This window comes from Octopus sinensis, linkage group LG2 (assembly GCF_006345805.1).
Source record: "Octopus sinensis linkage group LG2, ASM634580v1, whole genome shotgun sequence".
NCBI classification, from domain to species: domain Eukaryota; kingdom Metazoa; phylum Mollusca; class Cephalopoda; order Octopoda; family Octopodidae; genus Octopus; species Octopus sinensis.
The window spans coordinates 6,748,099-6,769,193 of NC_042998.1; the positions used below are offsets into that span (position 1 = coordinate 6,748,099).

Sequence of the window (21,095 nt, forward strand, 5' to 3'; positions counted from 1 at the left end):
GTCACTTTGATGGCATACATTGCTCTCTCACTTAATAATAATAATAATAAAAATGGCTTCCAATTTTGGCTCAAGGCGACCAATCTTAAGGGAAGTAAGTTGATGACATTGACCCTAGTGTTCAGCAGGTACCTATTTTACCAACCCCAAAATAATGAGAAGCAATGTTGATTTCAACGGAATTTGAACCGAAAACATAAAGTACCAGAAGAAATGGTGCTAACAATAATGTTGATTTCTTAGACACATAAAAGATCAGAATTTGAGGGAGTTGATTGCATTTACTCCATCACATAACTGGTATTTTATTCTGTCAGTTCCAGAAAGAAAGACAAAATCAATTCTGGCATGGTTTGAACTCAGAGCATTAAGACTCAAAACAAATACCACAAAACGTTTTGAATGACTCTCCAATAATTCTGCAAGTTTACCATTTTACAAACTGATACCTTAATTATTTTGCTAATTTAACAACAATAAAAGTCTATAAATGTCAATTCATTGATTAATTATGTGTGTTAAAGAATGGTCGATATTTTCCAATGAAATGCAAGCTTCATATTGATTTGCTGTTTCTACTTGTTACATTTTCTTAAAGTCAATTCAGTTTGTTCTATATAATTCTCTGTACTTCCCAAACATCTTATGTAAATGACATTTCCTGGTGCATATTCTTTGATTCTCTTACATGTTTCAATCATTTGATTGGGGTCATGCTGGAGCACCGCCTTAAAGGGTTTTAGTTGAAGAAATCAACCCCAAGACTTATTCTTTGTAAGCCTAGTACTCTTTCTATCAGTCGCTTTTGCCAAACCATTAAGTTACGGGTATGTAAATACACCAGCATCAGTAATCAAGTGGTGGTGGATAAACACAGATACACACACATAAATATATACATACATACATATATATATGTGTGTGTGTGTGTGTGTGTGTGACCGCATGTGTACTGTTGGCGATTTTTTTTCCTCCGTCTTCCCTTCTTTGGATCTTTCCTTTTCCTATGTTTCTGACGAAGGGCTCCACTCGAAACATTACACCCTCCTTCATTCCTTCTTTCCTGAGTGTCCAATAATACTATATTTGTTCCACGTCCTCGCGTTGTTGTGTTTTCTCTTTGTGTTTTCATGTTTGGATTAACTATATATATATATATATATATTTGACAGGCTTCTTTCAGTTTCTGTCAACTAAATCCACTCACAAGGCTTTGGTCAGCCTGAGACTATAATAGAAGACACTTGTCCAAGATGCTACATAGTGGGACTGAACCCAGAACCATTTGGTTGGGAAGTAAGCTTCTTACCTCACAGCCATGCCAGCACCAAGCCATGGTAAAAATTATTCTTTAGTTGGAAGGATAGTCCTTGATTTAAAAATGAAATACTGTTCTATCGGATAAATTAAAATGCAGCCCACAGTCATTGTTTATAATTTGGCATTGGTTAACATTCTTTTTTGTAGAGGCGCAATGGCCCAGTGGTTAGGGCAGTAAACTCGCAGTCAGAAGATCGCAGTTTCGATTCGCAGACCGTGCGTTGTGTGTGTTTATCGAGCGAAAACACCTAAAAGCTCCACAAGGCTCTGGCAGGGTGTGGTGGCGACCCCTATTGTACTCTTTTGCCCCAACTTCCTCTCACTCTCTCTTCCTGTTTCTTGAGTAACGCTGCGATGGACTGGCGTCCCATCCAGCTGGGGGGAACGCATACGCCACAGAAACCGGGAAACCGGGCCCATAAGCCTGGCTAGGCTTGAAAAGGGTGCATAAATAAAAAAAAAATATTCTCTTTAATATTTTTGGTTTTCTTTCACTGTTTATAATGTGTTTGTAATGCCCAGTCCATCTTGGCATCTTATTCAGCATTGGTTCATTTTGAAAATATTCATAGCTTCATTGTTTCTAGGATTGAGTATCCCATCATTTCTTAGAAATGGTAGATAATGTCTAAAGCTCTGAGGTTGCATACTAAAGGTATTTATGTAGGACACAGTTATGCACCACTTTTTGGCTTAAATAAAATAATGTTTGAAATAAATCTCAATTTGATTGTTGCTTTTCATTACAACTATATCTAAATTCACATAGTGAGGGGTTTCCCTTTGCTGTTTCAGATTTTCTTTTCTTGATAATGCTTAACATCAAATATAAAATAATTTCAATAATAATTTTTTCCTTGGAATTTGTATTTTTGTGGTACCAGTGCCGGTGGCACATAAGAAAACCATTCGAATGTGGCTGTAGCCAGTACCGCATCGACTGGCCTCCATGCTGTGGGCACGTAACAAACACCATCCGATCGTGGCCATTCGCCAGCCTCGTCTGGCACCTGTGTCGGTGGCACATAAAAAGCACCCACTACACTCACGGAGTGGTTGGCGTTAGGAAGGGCATCCAGCTGTAGAAACACTGCCAGATCAGACTGGGCCTGGTGCAGCCTTCTGGCTTCCCAAATCCCCGGTCAAACCGTCCAACCCATGCTAGCATGGAAAGCGGATGCTAAATGATGATGATGATGATGATGATTCTGGTAATTTACTTGCAAAACTCTTGCTAAAATTGTACTGCTTCTAGTCCATAACTGTGAAGGATGTTAATATATAAACTGACTACATCAAAAGATGTGATAAATGTTTTGCAATGAGCATTTCCAGGTAATGCACTATATCCAGGTCATCTCTGTTTTCATTGAGATGTCTAAAAAAAGACTCAAATTATGAGTTTCAGTATTGGGTCAGCTAAAAAAAAAAATAAATGCACCTTTTTAAAGCCTAGCCAGGCTCATGGGCCCTGTTTCTATGGCGTATGTGTCCTCCAGCTGGACAGGATGCCAGTCCATTGCAGTGTTACTCATTTTTGCCAGCTGAGTAGACTGGAGCAATGTGAAATGAAGTGTTTTGCTCAAGAACACAACTCGTCGCCCGGTCCAGGAATCAAAACCACAATCTTACGATCATGGTGCTGACACCCTAACCACTAAGCCACGTGCGCCCTTCTTAAAGCCTAGCCAGACTCATGGGCCTGGTTTCCTGGTTTCTATGGTGTATGTGTTCCCCAGCTGGATGGGACGCCAGTCCATCGTAGCGTTACTCATTTTTGGCAGCTGAGTGGACTGAAGCAACGTGAAATGAAGTGTTTTACTCAAGAACACAACCCGTCGCCCGATCCAGGAATTGAAATCACAATCTTATGATCATGGTGCTGACACCCTAACCACTAAGCCACACGCATCTACTTGGGTCAGGTAAAGTTGGTCTTAATTCAAATCATTTGGCAATAAAATATTAATTTGAATACTTTTAAATTCTTTGTATTCTTCCTTTTGCTGGATTTTGTGAATTTTTAGTAGTCATTGAAAAATTTAGATTTACATTCAAAATTTATTATGTAATCATGTTTTCACTAATTGATCCCTTTTAGTAACAGCACAAAAAGTTTCCATCACTTTCAGTTGGTTGCAGTTTTAAAATTTTCACAGTAAAAATCTTGGCAGTGTGGTAAGAAGCTTACTTCTCAACCCTATGGTTCTCGGTTCAGTCCTACTGCATGGCAACTTAGGTGAGCGTCTTCCACTATAGCCTCACACTGACCAAAGCCTTGTGAGTGGATTTGGTGGATGGAAACTGAAAGAAGCCCTCTGTGTATATGTATATATATATATATATCACGTGACCGACCAGACCATCAGATGTTGTTACACATCGCTGGTCACAATGCATTCGCATTGTTTTAGCGTTTGAATGACGCCACCCCACTGGCTAAGCGAGCAGGCCAACAGAAGAAAGAGTGGGTGAAAGAGTACAGCAGGGATCACCACCACCCCCTGCCGGAGCGTCGTGGAGCTTTTAGGTGTTTTCGCTCAATAAACACTCACAACGCCCGGTCTGGGAATCGAAATCGCGATCCTACAACCGCGAGTCCACTGCCCTAACCATTGGGCCATATATATGTAAAGTATGGGGGTTTATTTCATAGGTGATCTAAACGATTAGGTACGCTAGGTAAGTACTGTAACAGATTACTAGGGCTCCAAGGTTATAGCTGAGATGGTTATGGAGCCATTACAGATTTCCGATGCAATGGATAAATTTTTGTTAAAAAGAGGACGTGTCGGTGGCACGTAAAAAGCACCATCCGAATCGTGGCCGAAGCCAGTGCCGCCTCGACTGGCTTCCGTGCAGGTGGCACGTAAAATGCACCAATCCGACCGTGGCCGATGCCAGCCTCGCCTGGCACGTAAAAAGCACCCACTACACTCACGGAGTGGTTGGCGTTAGGAAGGGCATCCAGCTGTAGAAACATTGCCAGATAAGACCGGAGCCTAGTGCAGCCTTCTGGCTTCCCAGATCCCCAGTCGAACCGTCCAACCCATGCTAGCATGGAGAACGGACGTTAAACGATGATGATGATGATGAGGACAACAAACGTTAAAGCAAGGCAAACACCTCAAGTCATATACAATAATAATATTGTTTACAACTTGAGATGTTTGCCATGCCTTAATGTTTGTTGTCCTCTAACAATTATATATTTTTGTATGTGTCTTTGTGTCTGTGTTTGTTCCCCCAGCATCACTTGACAACCGATGCTGGTGTGTTTATGTCCTTGTAAGCTAGTGGTTCAGCAAAAGAGACTGATAGAATAAGTACTAGGTTTACAAAGAATAAGTCCTGGGGGTAAATTTCTTCGACTAAAAGGTGGTGCTCCAACATGGCCACAGTCAAATGACTTAAATCTCTCTCTTTCTCTCTCTCTTTTACTTGTTTCAGTCATTTGACTGCGGCCATGCTGGAGCACTGCCTTTAATCGAGCAACTCGACCCCCGGGACTAATTCTTTGTAAGCCTAGTATTTATTCTATCGGTCTCTTTTGCCGAACCGCTAAGTAACAGGGACATAAACACACCAGCATCGGTTGTCAAGCGATGTTGGATGGGACAAACACAGACATACATGCACACATATATGTATACATATATACGATGGGGTTCTTTCAGTTTCCGTCTACCAAATCCACACACAAAGCTTTGGTCGGCCCAAGGCTATAGTAGAAGACACTTGCCCAAGGTGCCATCCAGTGGGACTGAACCCGGAACCATGTGGTTGGTAAACAAGCTACTTACCACATAGCCACTTCTGTGCCTATGGGTAAAAGAATAAAAGAAAAAGAATAAATAAAGTACTGAGGTTGATTTATTCAACTAAAACTTCTTCAAGGCAGTGCTCCAGCATGGCCACAGTCTAATGACTGAAACAAGGAAAAGATAAAAGATTAAACAAGATATTTCTAATACTTTGTATCCATTAATACAACAGCACCCCTTTCAACAACTTCTATAATTGGTTATTTCTTATCATTTTTCAATTCAATTACGTTCTCCCATTCAGTAGCTTTGTAATTTGACTTAATTCTTTACGTAAGATATTACATGAAATTTCAAAATGTGATTACAAAAATCATCAAGTGTTTTGTTCCTGTCTTTTGGTGAAGAATTCTTGCTTTTGTTTGTATGAAGTTATTCATCATCATTATCCTTACCAAATAATTCTTCTACAAACTAATTTTCTACTAAATTCTGAAATGCTATCTTTAATTTCATTATAATTACATCTCAAAGGAGATAGAATGAATTTTAGTCCTTTAGCTAGTATATTGATTTGTTGTATTGTTAATGTTTTCTTCAATAAATATATTTTATTACTTTTAGTTTCTCCATTTTATTTGGCTCTACTGAGTATCTATGTTCTTCATGACAGGGCCTAAAAAATAGTTACCATTATTTTTTGGTTAGACTTTGCAATGCAATTTTATTATCACCTAACAATATTAAATATGTTTTTGGACTCTGTGTTTATAGGATGAATTTCAAGATAGAAACACCAACTTTTCTCCAACAAAGAGAAATAATCAAAGAAATAATGTTTAGGAGTGGCTGTGTGGTAAGTAGCTTGCTTACCAACCACATGATTCCGGGTTCAGTCCCACTGCATGGCATCTTGGGCAAGTGTCTTCTAGTATAGCCTCGGGCCGACCAATGCCTTGTGAGTGGATTTAGTAGATGGAAACTGTAAGAAGCCTGTCGTATATATGTATATATATATATGTATATGTATGTGTGTGTATATGTTTGTGTGTCTGTGTTTGTCCCCCCAACATCGCTTGACAACTGATGCTGTTCTGTTTACGTCCCCGTCACTTAGTGGTTCGGCAAAAGGGTCTGATAGAATAAGTACTGGGCTTACAAAGACTTAGTCTTGGGGTCGATTTGCTCGACTAAAGGTGGTGCTCCAGCATGGCCACAGTCAAATGACTGAAACAAGTAAAAGAGTACAAGTAAAAGAGTACTAGCAGAAGCAAAACCACTATTGAAAGTTTTATCATGTGTATTTGCACAGAATCTAGAAAACAATGAAGCTTATTATATTTTTCAAAATGTATTGCTACTGAAAAGAGTCCCTAGTCAAATTGGGTTTTACTGATGCATATCATTATAATGAATATAAGATAGCCCAAATCATTTACAAGTATATAACAACTGTCAAACAGTTAAAAAATATGAATGCTCCAACTATGGAATATGACTTAAATTATCCAAAGATCGGAATTCATTTTGGAATTAAAGAATATTTTTATTGTGCCTGTGTATCCAGATATTTCATTTATGTTGTAATGTGTTCAAAATGTGGAGAAAAATATACAGAGATAAACTGGAATTAACTTTAAAAAAACAAGGCGCAGGAGTGGCTGTGTGGTAAGTAGCTTGTTTACCAACCACATGGTTCCGGGTTCAGTCCCACTGCGTGGCACCTTGGGCAAGTCTCTTCTACTATAGCCTCGGGCCGACCAAAGCCTTGTGAGTGGATTTGGTAGACGGAAACTGAAAGAATCCCGTCGTATATATGTAAATATATGTATATGTGTGTGTGTGCATGTATGTTTGTGTTTGTCCCCCTAGCATTGCTTGACAACCGATGCTGGTGTGTTTATGTCCCCGTCACTTAGCGGTTCGGCAAAAGAGACCGATAGAATAAGTACTGGGCTTACAAAGAATAAGTCCCGGGGCTGAGTTGCTCGATTAAAGGTGGTACTCCCGCATGACCGCAGTCAAATGACTAAAACAAGTAAAAGAGTAAAGAGTAAGAGTAAGTGATATCCCATAGACAGTAAATTCAATTTCTCTGCTGCAATCTTGAATCGGGATCAGAAATCATTCAAAATATGGAACCAAAACTTAGAATTAAGTGACGGCAAAGTAAACTCATCACATTAGCTTGTAGAAAGAAAACGGGTTCCTGATAAAACCAAGGAAATTACCATACTCGTTAGGAAGAAAAGGAGGCAGTAGAAACTCCGTATGATGTACCAAATGTAAAGTGTGAATGCACGAAAGGTTCAGTAGGATCATGAGCAAGGTCTGCAAAGATGGTACACTTTGGAAGTTACAGATGCATGGGATAAGTAAACACTAAGAGGGCACATAAAATATATTTCTCTCAAATGCTTAGGCAGTTCCCTAGATGTAGTTGATATGTTTTATTACTTAGATGGACAGATTAGTAGTGGAGGTGGATGCTCTGAAAGCAGAGTGGCAAGACTAAAGCTGATTAGAAAATAGATCTGACAGATATATATATGTATATATATTAATAAATAAAACATATGCATATATATACATATATGTACGTACCTACCTCTACATGTATATATACACGCATATATGAGTACAGGACACCAAAAAAACGTCGAACACAATGAGAAATGAAAACATAGACACAAAACCCAAGGAACTGGACATTTTTCTTAAACAACGAAAAAATAGAGTACAGGACAAATAACACAAGAAAAAAACCCTTTCTTCAGTCGCCATGGTTTCATCTACTCTACGTAATGTAGCATAAAATTTTTTTCGAAAAAAAATTTTATCAATGGCCAGCATATTAATAAATACCTTTAAAGGTTAAAATTATAAACAATTTATAAATAAAGGCAAAGGAAAAAATTTCTAATGCCAAATATGCCGAAAATCGGCATATTTGGCATTAGAAATATTTTCGTTTGCCCTTATTTATAAGTTGTATATATATATGTATATATATAAATTTCATTTCGTAATTAGATAAAAAAAAAACCAAGGTTGCATAGATTTTAGAACATTTATAGATAGGAGGTCTTACAGCTGTTTCCAGGATATTTATTATATCCCTTCATCGGAGACGGTGTGAGAGGATGGTTAAGAAATAGTTGATTTAGATAAGATATGAAATAGAGATTGAGGTGGAGGAAATAAAAGAAAATACATGTGAGATATGTAGGGATATTGCATTTGTAGATCTATTTTGTTAGGCAAAATGGTATATATATAATATTCCAATACCTTATGAGTAAAATTCAATAGAATTTAAAGTAATCATTCCAAGTATAGAGTTTATATACAACTTTATTGAATCCAAGGTTGTGTTTAAAGTGAGCTAAAAATAGGGAGTGTATTAGTAGGGTCAAATTGAAAACAGGAAGAGAGGAATGGAGAAAGAAAAAAAGAAGAGAAAAAAGAGAGAATAAGGAGAAGAAAGTAAGAAGAAAAATAATAAGATAACATATATAACCTCCTGTATATATATATATATTATATATATATATATATAGACACTACGTCACCATAGCTTAACGCTTCAGCATAAGAGACACTAGCATTGGTTGCCAAACACGCACACACAAACACACACACACACACACACATATATGCAATGGGTTTCTTTCAGTTTCTGTCTACCAAATCCACTCACGAGGTTTTGGTCGACCTGAGGCTTTGGCAGATAACACTTGCCCTAAGTGCCATGCAGTGGGACTGAACCTGGAACCATGTGGTTGGTAAGCAAGCTACTCAGTCACTTCTGCGCCTACATATATATATATATAAATCCTTTAAAATGTTTTACTTTGGATCGTGGCCATGCTGGGGCACCACCTTGTAAAATTTTAGTTGAATGAATCAACCTCATTACTTATTTTTCTAAGCCTGGAACATTTTCTATCAGACTCTTTTGCTGAATGACTAAGTTCCAAGGAGGTAAACAAACCAACCATGGTTTCTAACGGTAGTGGGATACAGACACAAGGACACAAATGCACACACACACACATACACACACAGACTGTGTATATATACTGTGACACACTGGGCAAGTGTCTTCTACTATAGCCTCCAGCTGATCAATGCCTTGTGAGCAGAATTAGTTGATGGAAACAGAAAGAAGCCTGTTGTATGTGTGTGTGTATGTATGTATAGGTGTAGGAGTGGCTGTGTGGTAAGTAGCTTGCTACCCAACCACATGGTTCCGGGTTCAGTCCCACTGTGTGGCACCTTGAGCAAGTGTCTTCTACTATAGCCTCGGGCCAACCAAAGCCTTGTGAGTGGATATGGTAGACGGAAACTGAAAGAAGCCCGTCGTATATGTATGTGTATATATGTTTGTCCCCCCAACATCGCTTGACAACCGATGCTAGTGTGTTTACATCCCCGTAACTTAGCGGTTCGGCAAAAAGAGACCAATAGAATAAGTACTGGGCTTACAAAGAATAAGTCCTGGGGTCGATTTGCTCAATTAAAAAGGTGGTGCTACAACATGGCCACAGTCAAATGACTGAAACAAGTAAAGAGTATGTGTGTGTGCATGTCTCCCACCATCGCTTGACAAACGGTGTTGGTGTGATTACATCCCTTAACCTTGCAGTTCGGCAAAAGCGACTAATGGAATAAGTACCAGGCTTTAAAAAAATAATAAATCCTGGGGTTGATTTGTTCAGCTAAAACGCCTCAGGGCAGTGCTCCAGCATGGTGGTAGTCGAATGACTGAAGCAACTAAAAGATAAAAGATAACTTTCTTTACGTTTGTGTTCTTATCTAGCTAGTTATTGATGTGTGTGCTTGTGCATACTTATAAATATACATACCTACACACATACATAGATATACATCACCTATCTATCTGTCTGTCTGTCTGTCTGTCTATCTATTTATCTGTCCGTCCGTCCGTCCGTCTGTCTATCTATCTTTCTTACTGTGGTCTTTTCATAAGCTTTCCTTTCCATGGATAAACCTAATCTGGTTTTTTTTTTACATTTTTGCTCTTTTTTATGATACATGATCTCTTTTGATCGTTTTCTTTTTTTACAAACACTTTCCATGTTGCAATTGTTTATATACATATGTATGTATATTTATGTGTGTATGTGTTTGTCCCCCTCCACTGCCACTTGACAGCTAATGCTAGTATGTTTATATCCCTGTAACTTAGTGGTTCAGCAAAATAGTTAGACAGAATAAGTACTAAGTGAACTAACAATGTCCTGGGGTTGATTTCTTCAACTAGAATCCTTCGAGGCAGTGCTCCAGTATGGCTGCAGACTAATGACTGAAATGAGTAAAAGAAAAAAAAGAATATATGCATAGGAGTGGCTGTGTGGTAAGTAGCTTGCTAACCAACCACATGGTTTCCGGGTTCAGTCCCACTGCGTGGCATCTTGGGCAAGTGTCTTCTGCTATAGCCCCGGGCTGACCAATGCTTTGTGAGTGGATTTGGTAGACGGAAACTGAAAGAAGCCTGTCGTATATATCTATATATATATATATAATAAATATTAGGGAATAAATCCAAATTTACAAGGAAAAATCAGATTTAAGATTGAATCCAATTTTATAGTAAAATATTATATTATAATAAATTAGAGACAAAACCACTATTATGCAAATCAAATAAAGAAAGACTTAAGCCAATACATAAAATAATTTATATAAATTAAAATTTGTTAAATTTTAATCATGGACTGGCAACTCAAGCTGGCTGTGGACAAATGTACCACCATGCATTTTGGGAGGAGAAACCCAGCGTCCACCTACTCCCTCCACAACACTAGTCTCAAAAAGTCTTCAAGTGAACGTGACCTGGGTGTTATTGTCGACAGTGATTTGCGTTGGACAAAACACATCGGCAAAATTGTCAAGAAGGCTGAGGGTGTCTTGGCATCACTCACCAAATCCTTTGTGAGCCTCTCTCCGGCTATCTATCTGCAGCTTTATATAGCTATGGTAAGACCTCACCTGGAATTTGCATCACCGGTCTGGAACCCCTATCTTTCCCAGGACATCAATCGTCTGGAAGCTGTTCAGCGACGTGCAACCAAAAGAATACCCTCCATCAGGCATTTGCCATATCCTGAACGCCTTACTTCCCTGGGCATGGACACATTGAAACTCCGACGTCTGGCAGCTGACCTGGCAGACACCCATAAAATTATCAACTATCGCACAAACAATAACACTGAGCACCTCTTCAAACTCCACCCATCTAACACCCGTGGACATATTTACAAAGTAAGAAAACAGCACAGCTCCCATGACTTCAGGAAACATTTTTTCATGCTGAGAGTTGCTGAAGCATGGAACAAACTGCCGGCATCGGTTGTTAGTTGTCGGAGCACTGCATCCTTCAAAACTTCCATGCTTCCTGAGATTCGCCAACACTACACTTGATTTTCTCCCCTCCATACACACACAAGCATGTTCACTTTCCAGACATTTCTACATTACTGCATGTACTTTATATGCACTTTCTGACGAGTTGTGGTGCACCTGAGCACTGTATACAATAATTTCATTATTATTATTATTATAATAGTGGTTTTGTCTCTAATTTATTATATTACACATATATATATATATATATATATATATATAATATGTGTGTGTGTGTGTTTGTCCCCCCTAGCATTGCTTGACAACCGATGCTGGTGTGTTTATGTCCCTGTCACTTAGCAGTTCGGCAATAGAGACCGATAGAATAAGTACTGGGCTTACAAAGAATAAGTCCCGGGGTCCAATTTGCTCGACTAAAGGCGGTGCTCCAGCATGGCCGCAGTCAAATGACTGAAACAAGTAATTAAAGTAAAGTAAAGTAAATATATGTGTATACATGTGAATATACGTGTATACATATGTATATATATATATGTGTATATATATATATATATATTTATATATATATATGTGAGTTGTTATATACTATTATATACATATATTTATACACACACACACACATGTAAATATATATATTTAGGTAAATATTAATATAACAAAATACACACACACACAACACACACACACATTCAAATTAATTTATTACTGTGTATGGGAATTAAATTAAAAATCCTTATTGTAAATGATAAATCTGCACAGAGATCTGTTCAGCATACAGTGCCAAGATTTAAGCATTATTACTTGGTGGTAAAAAGATTTAGATGGATAATAGCTTTTAATGTTGCTTCAACAACACTTTTTAGACTTATAACCTCATTCTAACAGAAAATGCATAATATATGTATATACATGTGTGTGTGTGTATATATATATATATATATATATACATATAGTTATGTGTATATGTGTATGTATATGTGTATATATGTGTATACATATGTATATATGTGTCTATATATATATGACCATATATGTGTGTATATATATATGTGTGTGTGTATATATCTGTATATACATGTGTATGTATGTGTATATATATGTGTATATATATGTATATATATGTGTATGTATGTGTATATATATATGTGTATATATATATATATATGTGTTTTTATGGACATATATATGTGTATATATGCATATATATGTGTATGTATATATGCATATTTGTATATATATGCATATATATGTGTGTGTGTATATATATATATATATATGCATATGTGTTTGTATATATATATGCATATACATGTGTGTATATTTATACATGCATATATATGTGTATACATGCATGCATATATATATGTATGTATATATATATATATGTATATATATATATGTATATATATATATGTGTGTGTATATATACACACACACATATATATATCCTCATTATCATCATCATCGTTTGTCTGCTGGCATGGGTTGGATGGTTTGACTGAGGTCTGGCAAGTCAGGAGGCCAAACCAGGCTCCAATCTGATATGGCAGTATTTTTTACCGCTGGATGCCCTTCCTAATGCAACCACTCCGAGAATGTATTGGGTGCTTTTTACGTGCCAGTCAGGTGGCACTGGCATCAGTCACGACTACGATTTCACTTGACTCAACAAGTCTTCTCAAGCACACCATATTACCTGATGATTGAAGATTACTTTTAAAGGGACCAGTTGCAACACTGGCATTGGCCACAATCTCACTTGGTTTTCTGGGTCTTCTCAAGCACCACATATCTCCAAAGATCTCGGTTGCTTGTCATTGCCTCTGTGAGGCCCAACATTCGAAGGTCATGCTTCACCACCTCATCCCATGTCTTCTTGGGTCTACCTCTTCCACACGTTCCCTCCACTTTTAAGGTGTGACACCGCTTCACACAGCTGTTCTCGTCCATATGCAATTCATGACCCTACCAGCGCAGTCGTCTGTCTTGCACACCACATGTAATGCTTTTTATATCCAACTTTTCTCTCGGGGCACTTACACTCTGTTGTGTATGCACACTGACATCACACATCTAGCTGAGCATACTAGCTTCATTTCTTTTCAAACCTATGCATGCCCTCAGCAGTCACAGCCCATGTTTTACTGCCATGTAGCTTGGCCGTTTTCACACATACATCATACAGTCTACCTTTCACTCTGAGGGAGAAGCCTTTGTTACTAGCAGAGGTAGGAGCTCTCTGAACTTTGCCCAGGCTATTCTTATTCTAGCAGCTACACTCTAAGCGCATCCACTCCCTCTACTGACTTGGTTACCAAGGTAACAGAAGCTATCAACTACTTCTAATTTTGTCCCCTGGCATGTGATGGAATCTGTTTTCTGTACATCTTCAGTATTTATTGCCCCTGTGCACCTGCCACACACAAAAACTATCTTCCCAGTTAACTTAACTTTAATATTGCTGCACCTCTTATATGTCCATAGCTTACACCGGGTACATCTTATGGAATTTCTGCCTACACTTTTTCTACAGATTGAGCAGGGCCATCTACCTGAAGGAATTTGTGATTTGTCAGCCTTCCTTCTTACTAAGACTTTGGTTTTTGCTAGATTGACTCTAAGGCCCTTCAATTCTAAACCTTGTTTCCTCACCTGAAACTTCTTCTGTAGTTCTCATAGTGACTCTGCTATTAGAGCAAGGTCATCAGCATAGAGGAGCTCCCAGGGGCAGCCTGTCTTGAATTCTTCTGTTATTGCCTGGAGGACAATGATGAATAAGAGGGGGCTGAGGAATGACCCTTGGTGGACCCCTACACTTACCCGGAATTTTTCACTATACTCATTGCCAACACTCACCTTACTGACAGCATCCCTGTACATGGCTTGTACAGGTCTCACCAACCACTCATCTATCCCTAGTTTCTGCTTTATCCATGTCAACGAAAGCCAAGTACATGTGTGTGTATGTGTGTGTGTGTGTGTGCTTGTGTGTGTGTAGATAGATAGATAGAAAGATATAATTATATATGTATAAGTGTATTTAATATATCCACTGCACCCAACACATGTATTGAGTGCTCAGTTGAGCCACAGCTTTCCCATCCTCATACTTGTATTATACCACATGCATGATATTCATGGAATATTTTCTTTTTCTTTGCTTTCCTCTTTCCCCTGTCTTTTGTAAATGTTGCATCTTTAAATTCCATCTTAATATGTGTAAAAAATAACTGCACCATGTTTTGAGAAATCCTTGAAACATAAAACAATTGATTTAATGTTTCATACTGTTTAATTTTACCCAAAAACAATAGATAGACTTCATCTTTTGAGCATTTCTGCTGGTCATGAAGAAATAAAACGAAAGTCAATTGAAATAGATTAGCTTTTAACTACTTTTTCATGAAATGCAGTGTTGTTCCAGTAAAGTGTCTGTCTGAGTGTGAGTATGGCAGGGTTTTGTGGTAAACTGACTTGACTCTTGTATATATTATTGGTTGTTATATTACAAACAACAGAATGATTCCTTCTTTGTGCAGTTCCTTTGTTTCTAGATGATCAAGTTAATCACTTGACATTTCGTTGACTTTTACAACAAAGTTGTGAGGGCAAAAATGGGTTGAAAGAGATATCAGAAAACATAGCAGAAGAGAAAAATTCAGCAGTAATTTAGCATCTCCCATAGTTTAAAATCTCTTAATCCTGATCTGGAATTATTTCCCTACCAACTCTAAAATACCATGGGCTCTTCAATAACGCAAGTGTAAAGGTTAGCTATAGTTGTAGAGAAAATAAAGCAAAATAAAATTAAATATATAAAAGAACTAAGATCAAATCAACATCCAAATACAACTGCAGCAAGATTTTGCCTGCCAAATGGCAAGTGCCACGATAAAGAAAGGCATTTGTGTATGAGGTTAAAATACAATCCAAAGGTAGTATTGGAAAATAGTACACTAGAGTCATAGCATGTTCTAAAGTAAATACATACAGTATATCAATTACTTCCGAAGGGAAACAAAAGAAATACCACATCACTTGACCAATATATCTGGAAGTTGAAAAGGAACATTATTCAGTATTGATAATAAGCTGATATGATATGTGGTTGAAATTACAACTCCTAATGTCACAACATCAAAAAGATGCTTTCAGTTCCTGGTAGGGAAGTACACTTTTATGCAACCTCTCAGTAAAAATGGATGAGGTGGTATTGAAATAGCATCTTGGGAATATATAAATCCTGAAAATTTTCATGTAGTGACACATGTGATAATCCTTGCATCAGCTGACAATTTTGTAGACATCAGCTTAATGAGAAAGAAAGATTATCAGAAAGAGTGAAAGAAAGAGAGAGTGAGACAAAGAAAGAAAGAGAAAAACAGGAGAGGCATGGACATATCATGCTAATTATATCAGGGTTACTGCTTAATGGTATTATGCTTGGTAGATGGGCAGCTTGTGTAAACATTGTTAATGAACCACTCATAGTTTCTTGTTGTGTGGGCATGAAGAATTACATATAACAAGCTTTAAATAAATATATGTGTGTGAGTGTGTGTCTTTGTATGTTCCTGTTTGTACTTAACCCTTTCGTTACCAACCCGGCTGAAACCGGCTCCAGCTCTGAGTACAAATCTCTTGTTTTTATAAGTTTTGAATTAAAATCTTCCACCAAATCTTAGTCACAATTTATGTTCCTAACACTAGCTGAATGATGACTAAGTAATTTTACTAAATTCTTTGTTATATCTAAAGTAATTGAAAGAAACACAGAGCATCTCAACAGAAATACAGTAACGAAAGGGTTAAGCATACACGTGAAGGCACATGGCCTAGTGGTTAGGATATCCAGCTCATGACTGTAAGGTCACGAGTTCAATTCCCAGAAGCATGTTGTGTTCTTGAGCAAGACATTTTATTTATCATTACCCCAGTCCACTCACCTGGCAAAAAAAACGAGTTGTAGCCGTATTTCAAAGGGCCAGCTGTGTCACACTGAAACTTTCTGGGAACTATGTTAATGGTATGTGTGTCTGTGGAGCGCTCAGCCACTTGCATGTTAATATCATGAGCCAGCTGTTCTGTTGATTGGATCAACTGGAACCCATGTTGTCATAACCGACAGAGCGCCAATAAGCATACATACACAAACTCCTATATCTACATGTGAGGCCGTTTTTCCACTCCTAGAGTCTACATTGCTAAAATAGGGGTTTGTTCATTTTATTCAAGGGACAAAGGTGGTGCCACAGTCACTGCATCCATCTGTCTAACAACACTGGAAGCATTTCGCTATCAAGCTGAGTTTGTAAGGACTAGCTGCAATAAAATCAGTGTATCTAGACGAATTTTAAATTTATAGCAAAAAGAACCAAAATAGACAGCACAAGGCATTTCATCTGATGTATTAATAATTCCATTAATCAGCCATTCTGAACTAGGACTTGATTTATCCCTCTTGAAAGTTGACCTTGCTATAATTTGAACTCAGTGTACCTTGAATTGTAGCAAATAATACAAAGCCACTATATTCATATTTTTCTCTCTCTTTCTGTGTGAAACAATACTTGTGAGGTATGATATAATATATATAAATCTACATACTAGACATACAAGTTTTATGAATTTAATTAGATTGGAAAATGTGGAACGGCTCTAATTTAGTAATCAACCCTTATTGAGAAGTTTCATTAAAGAATTTTCATTAATCAGTTGTTGAATTCCGAAGAATCAAGGAGCCAATTCATTTATATACCAAATCCAGTAGCTTCAGAGAAGTAGAGCTACTCTGAGTATAGACATAGCTGTTTATTCAAGGAGCTTGTTTCCCAATCAGGGGGTCTTGGATCTGTAACACTGAACATCCAATTTTCCATGCTTATATGGGTCAATAGGAGTTTGTTGAGGCACATTTTCGACCGTCAGATGTCTTTGTTGTCGTCCAATCCTCACTGATGGTAATTGGTTAGACATGTTTTCCCTAGAAGACAACCTCTGACTTTCTGTTCACATTTAGAGAACCGAATGACACACAACTTTGGAGAAGAAGTTTTCATACACTGTGTATTTTGTGTGTAAGCACTTCTGTTGTTCTGAAAACACATTTGCTTGAACAAGAAAAGTGCTCACACACAAAAAAACACACAACAGAGAAACTTCTTCCCCAAAGGTTTGTGATAGTCTGTTCACTAAATAATTTAAGTTGTTAATAACTTAGAAAAAAATATCATATATATACATATATATACATTCACGGTCTGCTACACTCATGGAGTGGTTGGCGTTAGGAAGGGCATCCAGCTGTAGAAACACTGCCAGATCAACATTGGAGCCTGGTTCAGCCTTCTGGCTTCGTAGATCCCCGGTCGAACTGTCCAACCCATGCTAGCATGGAGAACGGACGTTAAACGATGATGATGATGATGATATATGTAAACCAATTTCAACAGATTTCACCCGAATTTGACATCGATGTTACTTAGTTTGGTCTGAAATAAATAACTTGATTAGCTTAATCCTGGACAAAACCAGGTTATACTGCTAGTATATATATATATATATATATATATATATATAGCCTTGTGAGTGGATTTGATACACAGAAACTGAAAGAAGCCCGTTGTATATATGTATGTATATATATATATATGTATGTGTGTATATGTTTGTGTGTCTGTGTATATATATATATATATATATAAATATATATTAAATGACAATCGTTTTGTCTTACATTTGCACTGCTCTCTAGTGGATGGGGAACAATATAATGGAATCGAATTCACCCCACAGTGCAGAGGAAACCTCCTCACCAGATTACTTAATACTATGTCTCCTATCAAAATTTAATCTTAAACATACCCTATATAAATATATATATAAACAGGGTGACCTATATGTAGGTTTATAGTTATCATGTTGGCACTTTAAATTTCTTTTAAAACATTTTATTACATTTAAATTTCTATCTTACAAACTGAAAAGGGAGTTTGACAAAATTAATTAAATTAACAGAGAATATTGGTTTCATATCTGTTAATATATGAATGGGAAAGAGATAGTTGAATAACTGTAAACCTACTTTTGGGCCAGCCTGCATGTATATATTCATATATATATATATAGAGTAGATGAAACCATGGCAACTGAAGAAGGGGTTTTTTCCTTGTGTTATTTGTCCTGTACTCTATTTTTTGTTGTTTAAGAAAAATGTCCAGTTCCTTGGGTTTGTGTCTATGTTTTCATTTCTCATTGTGTTCGACGTTTTTTTGGTGTCCTGTACTCATATATGCGTGTATATATACATGTAGAGGTAGGTACGTACATATATGCATATGTTTTATTTATTAATATATTATATATATCTCTCTATATATATATAAACGGCAGTTTGTCTGTGTGTGTTTCTGTGTGTCTGTTAGGTTGTACCCTCACCCTGACCACGGCTTTCAACCGATTCTGATGAAACTTGACACACACATAGCCCAATATCATAATTCAAAACTAACGCAGGGAAAATTTTGAAAAGTTCCCCCAGTTCTGAAAAAAATCGATAAATTCGACATGGGGTCGAAAATCAGAAACACAAACCACAGACTGTCTAGGAGACGCAACTCGACCTTTTTAACTAAAAAAAATTTACCATCATTTTTTTTCAATTTTTTGGCTATAACTCTCTAAAAATGCTTTATAGTTATTTCCCTTACAAACCCGAGCAATGCCGGGTGATACTGCTAGTATATATATATATATATATATATAGGTGCTGTTGATAGTGACTTTGAGATTTCAGCCATTTAAGTCATCATTGGGCTGAACTGGTCGAAAATTTAAAATCATTGTCAATGCCATTCTTGTTTAAGAATAATAAATTTGTGTTCTATAAAAGTATAGAGTAACCCATCAGATTAATGTCAAATTGTTTTTCTTATAACTAATCATAAAAACAAACACACACACACACACACACAGACACACACACGTGTGTGTGCTTATATACATATGTGTACATAAGTGTATGTATAGAGCACCTATTAGAATGCAATGAGTTAGAACTCTCTATGTTCCATTACACTCCAAAACTGAAGTCTAGGAAGAAAAAATTGTTTTATTACACGGAAAATTAATGGTCAAAGAGCATCATTTAAAAAGTACAAAACAAAGTGAATATAATGTTAAATTATTTATTTATAACATTTTACGCATATTTTAGTGACAATTACACTTCATTCTTCTTTACCCTTCCCTGACCTTACCATCTCCGTGTCACACACTGATTCCATCAACAGAGACCTTGAAAGCATCCTCTGCAAACCCGACTTTGCCGCTTTCATTAGCAATGAAGTACAATCACTACTCATAACAAGGCAACATCATTGCACCACATCTGCTTCATAACACTTGTTACCATATTTCTGCTGAGAAATGTTGTCTTTGTTTCAATTAATTTTGAAAATTGTTGTGGTGAGACTCATTGACACCCCTGGGGTATTGGAACAATGGACTAGCCGAACTCCTATAAAATTGTAGTGGCCGCTAGTAGTCGGAGAGTGGGGCTTTGGTTGTCTCGCAAAGTACATCATGTGAACACATTGATTAAACTTCCACTACATAATTTATTTATACCAACCTGTGGCAGGATATAAAAAAATAATGAAGAACTTAGGAATGTGACATTGCCATTGTTGAGCTGGTGTTTGGAACAAATAAGTAGGTGCTGAAAAGTTCCTAGCTTTAAGGGTATTATGAAAGGCCTGGCTGGAGGTCCAAACTTTCAAGTTCTTTTAACCCTTTTGCATTTAAACCGACCATATCCAGCCCAAATACGCTTCCTGTTTTATGTTCTAACCATCTAGATCAAGCCTATCATACCTACCCTTCAATGCCATTATAAAATATACAGTCGCATCATCAAAATTTCAAAGCTGCAAAATCATGCAGGATTAATTAAAAACAATTTGAATGAAAGGACCACTGCAATAAGGGGTGGAATCTGAGAGGGGGATATTCGGAATAAAATCCTAATTAACCGATCCTCCTGTATTTTCTTTTACTCAAAGCCAGGAACTTTTCTGCAACTCCTCAAAAATTAATATGAAGTTTTCATGGAAGATTTCCATTTAGACCACTTTAAAACAAGAGATCCTGTTGTAAGACTAAGGACATCCTCAAGCTGGTTGGCACCAGAATGGTTAATCATAAGTTGTTGGTGGTCTCTTGTAGTCTGTGAAAGACAGTTCTGCAATAGGTGTAGGAGTGGCTGTGTGGTAAGTAGCTTGCTTACGAACGATATGGTTCCGGGTTCAGTCCCACTGTGTGGCACCTTGGGCAAGTTTCTTTTACTATAGCCTCGGGCCGACCAAAGCCTTGTAAGTGGATTTGGTACACAGAAACTGAAAGAAGCCCATTGTATAGATGTATATATATTTATGTATGTGTGTATGTGTTTGTGTGTCTGTGTTTGTCCCCCAACATTGCTTGACAGCTGATGCTGGTGTGTTTAGTCTCCTACTATAGCCTCGGGCCGACCAAAGCTTTGTGAGTGGATTTGATAGATGGAAACTGAAAGAAGCCCCTCATATATATATATATATATATATATATATATATATATGTATG

The 21,095-nt window shown here is 37.3% G+C and overlaps 1 long non-coding RNA gene across 1 annotated transcript in view; it reads right to left on the reverse strand.

Annotated features, from left to right (window-relative positions):
- Positions 1-5,711: 5,711 nt before the first annotated feature.
- Positions 5,712-21,095, reverse strand: part of LOC118767196 — a 20,601-nt gene continuing 5,217 nt past the window's right edge. Inside the window, exons 2-3 of the long non-coding RNA XR_005003100.1 lie at positions 15,466-15,525; positions 5,712-5,760 (exon numbers count right to left, since the gene is read on the reverse strand). This is a non-coding gene — a long non-coding RNA (uncharacterized LOC118767196). The remainder of the gene's footprint in view (positions 5,761-15,465; positions 15,526-21,095) is intronic.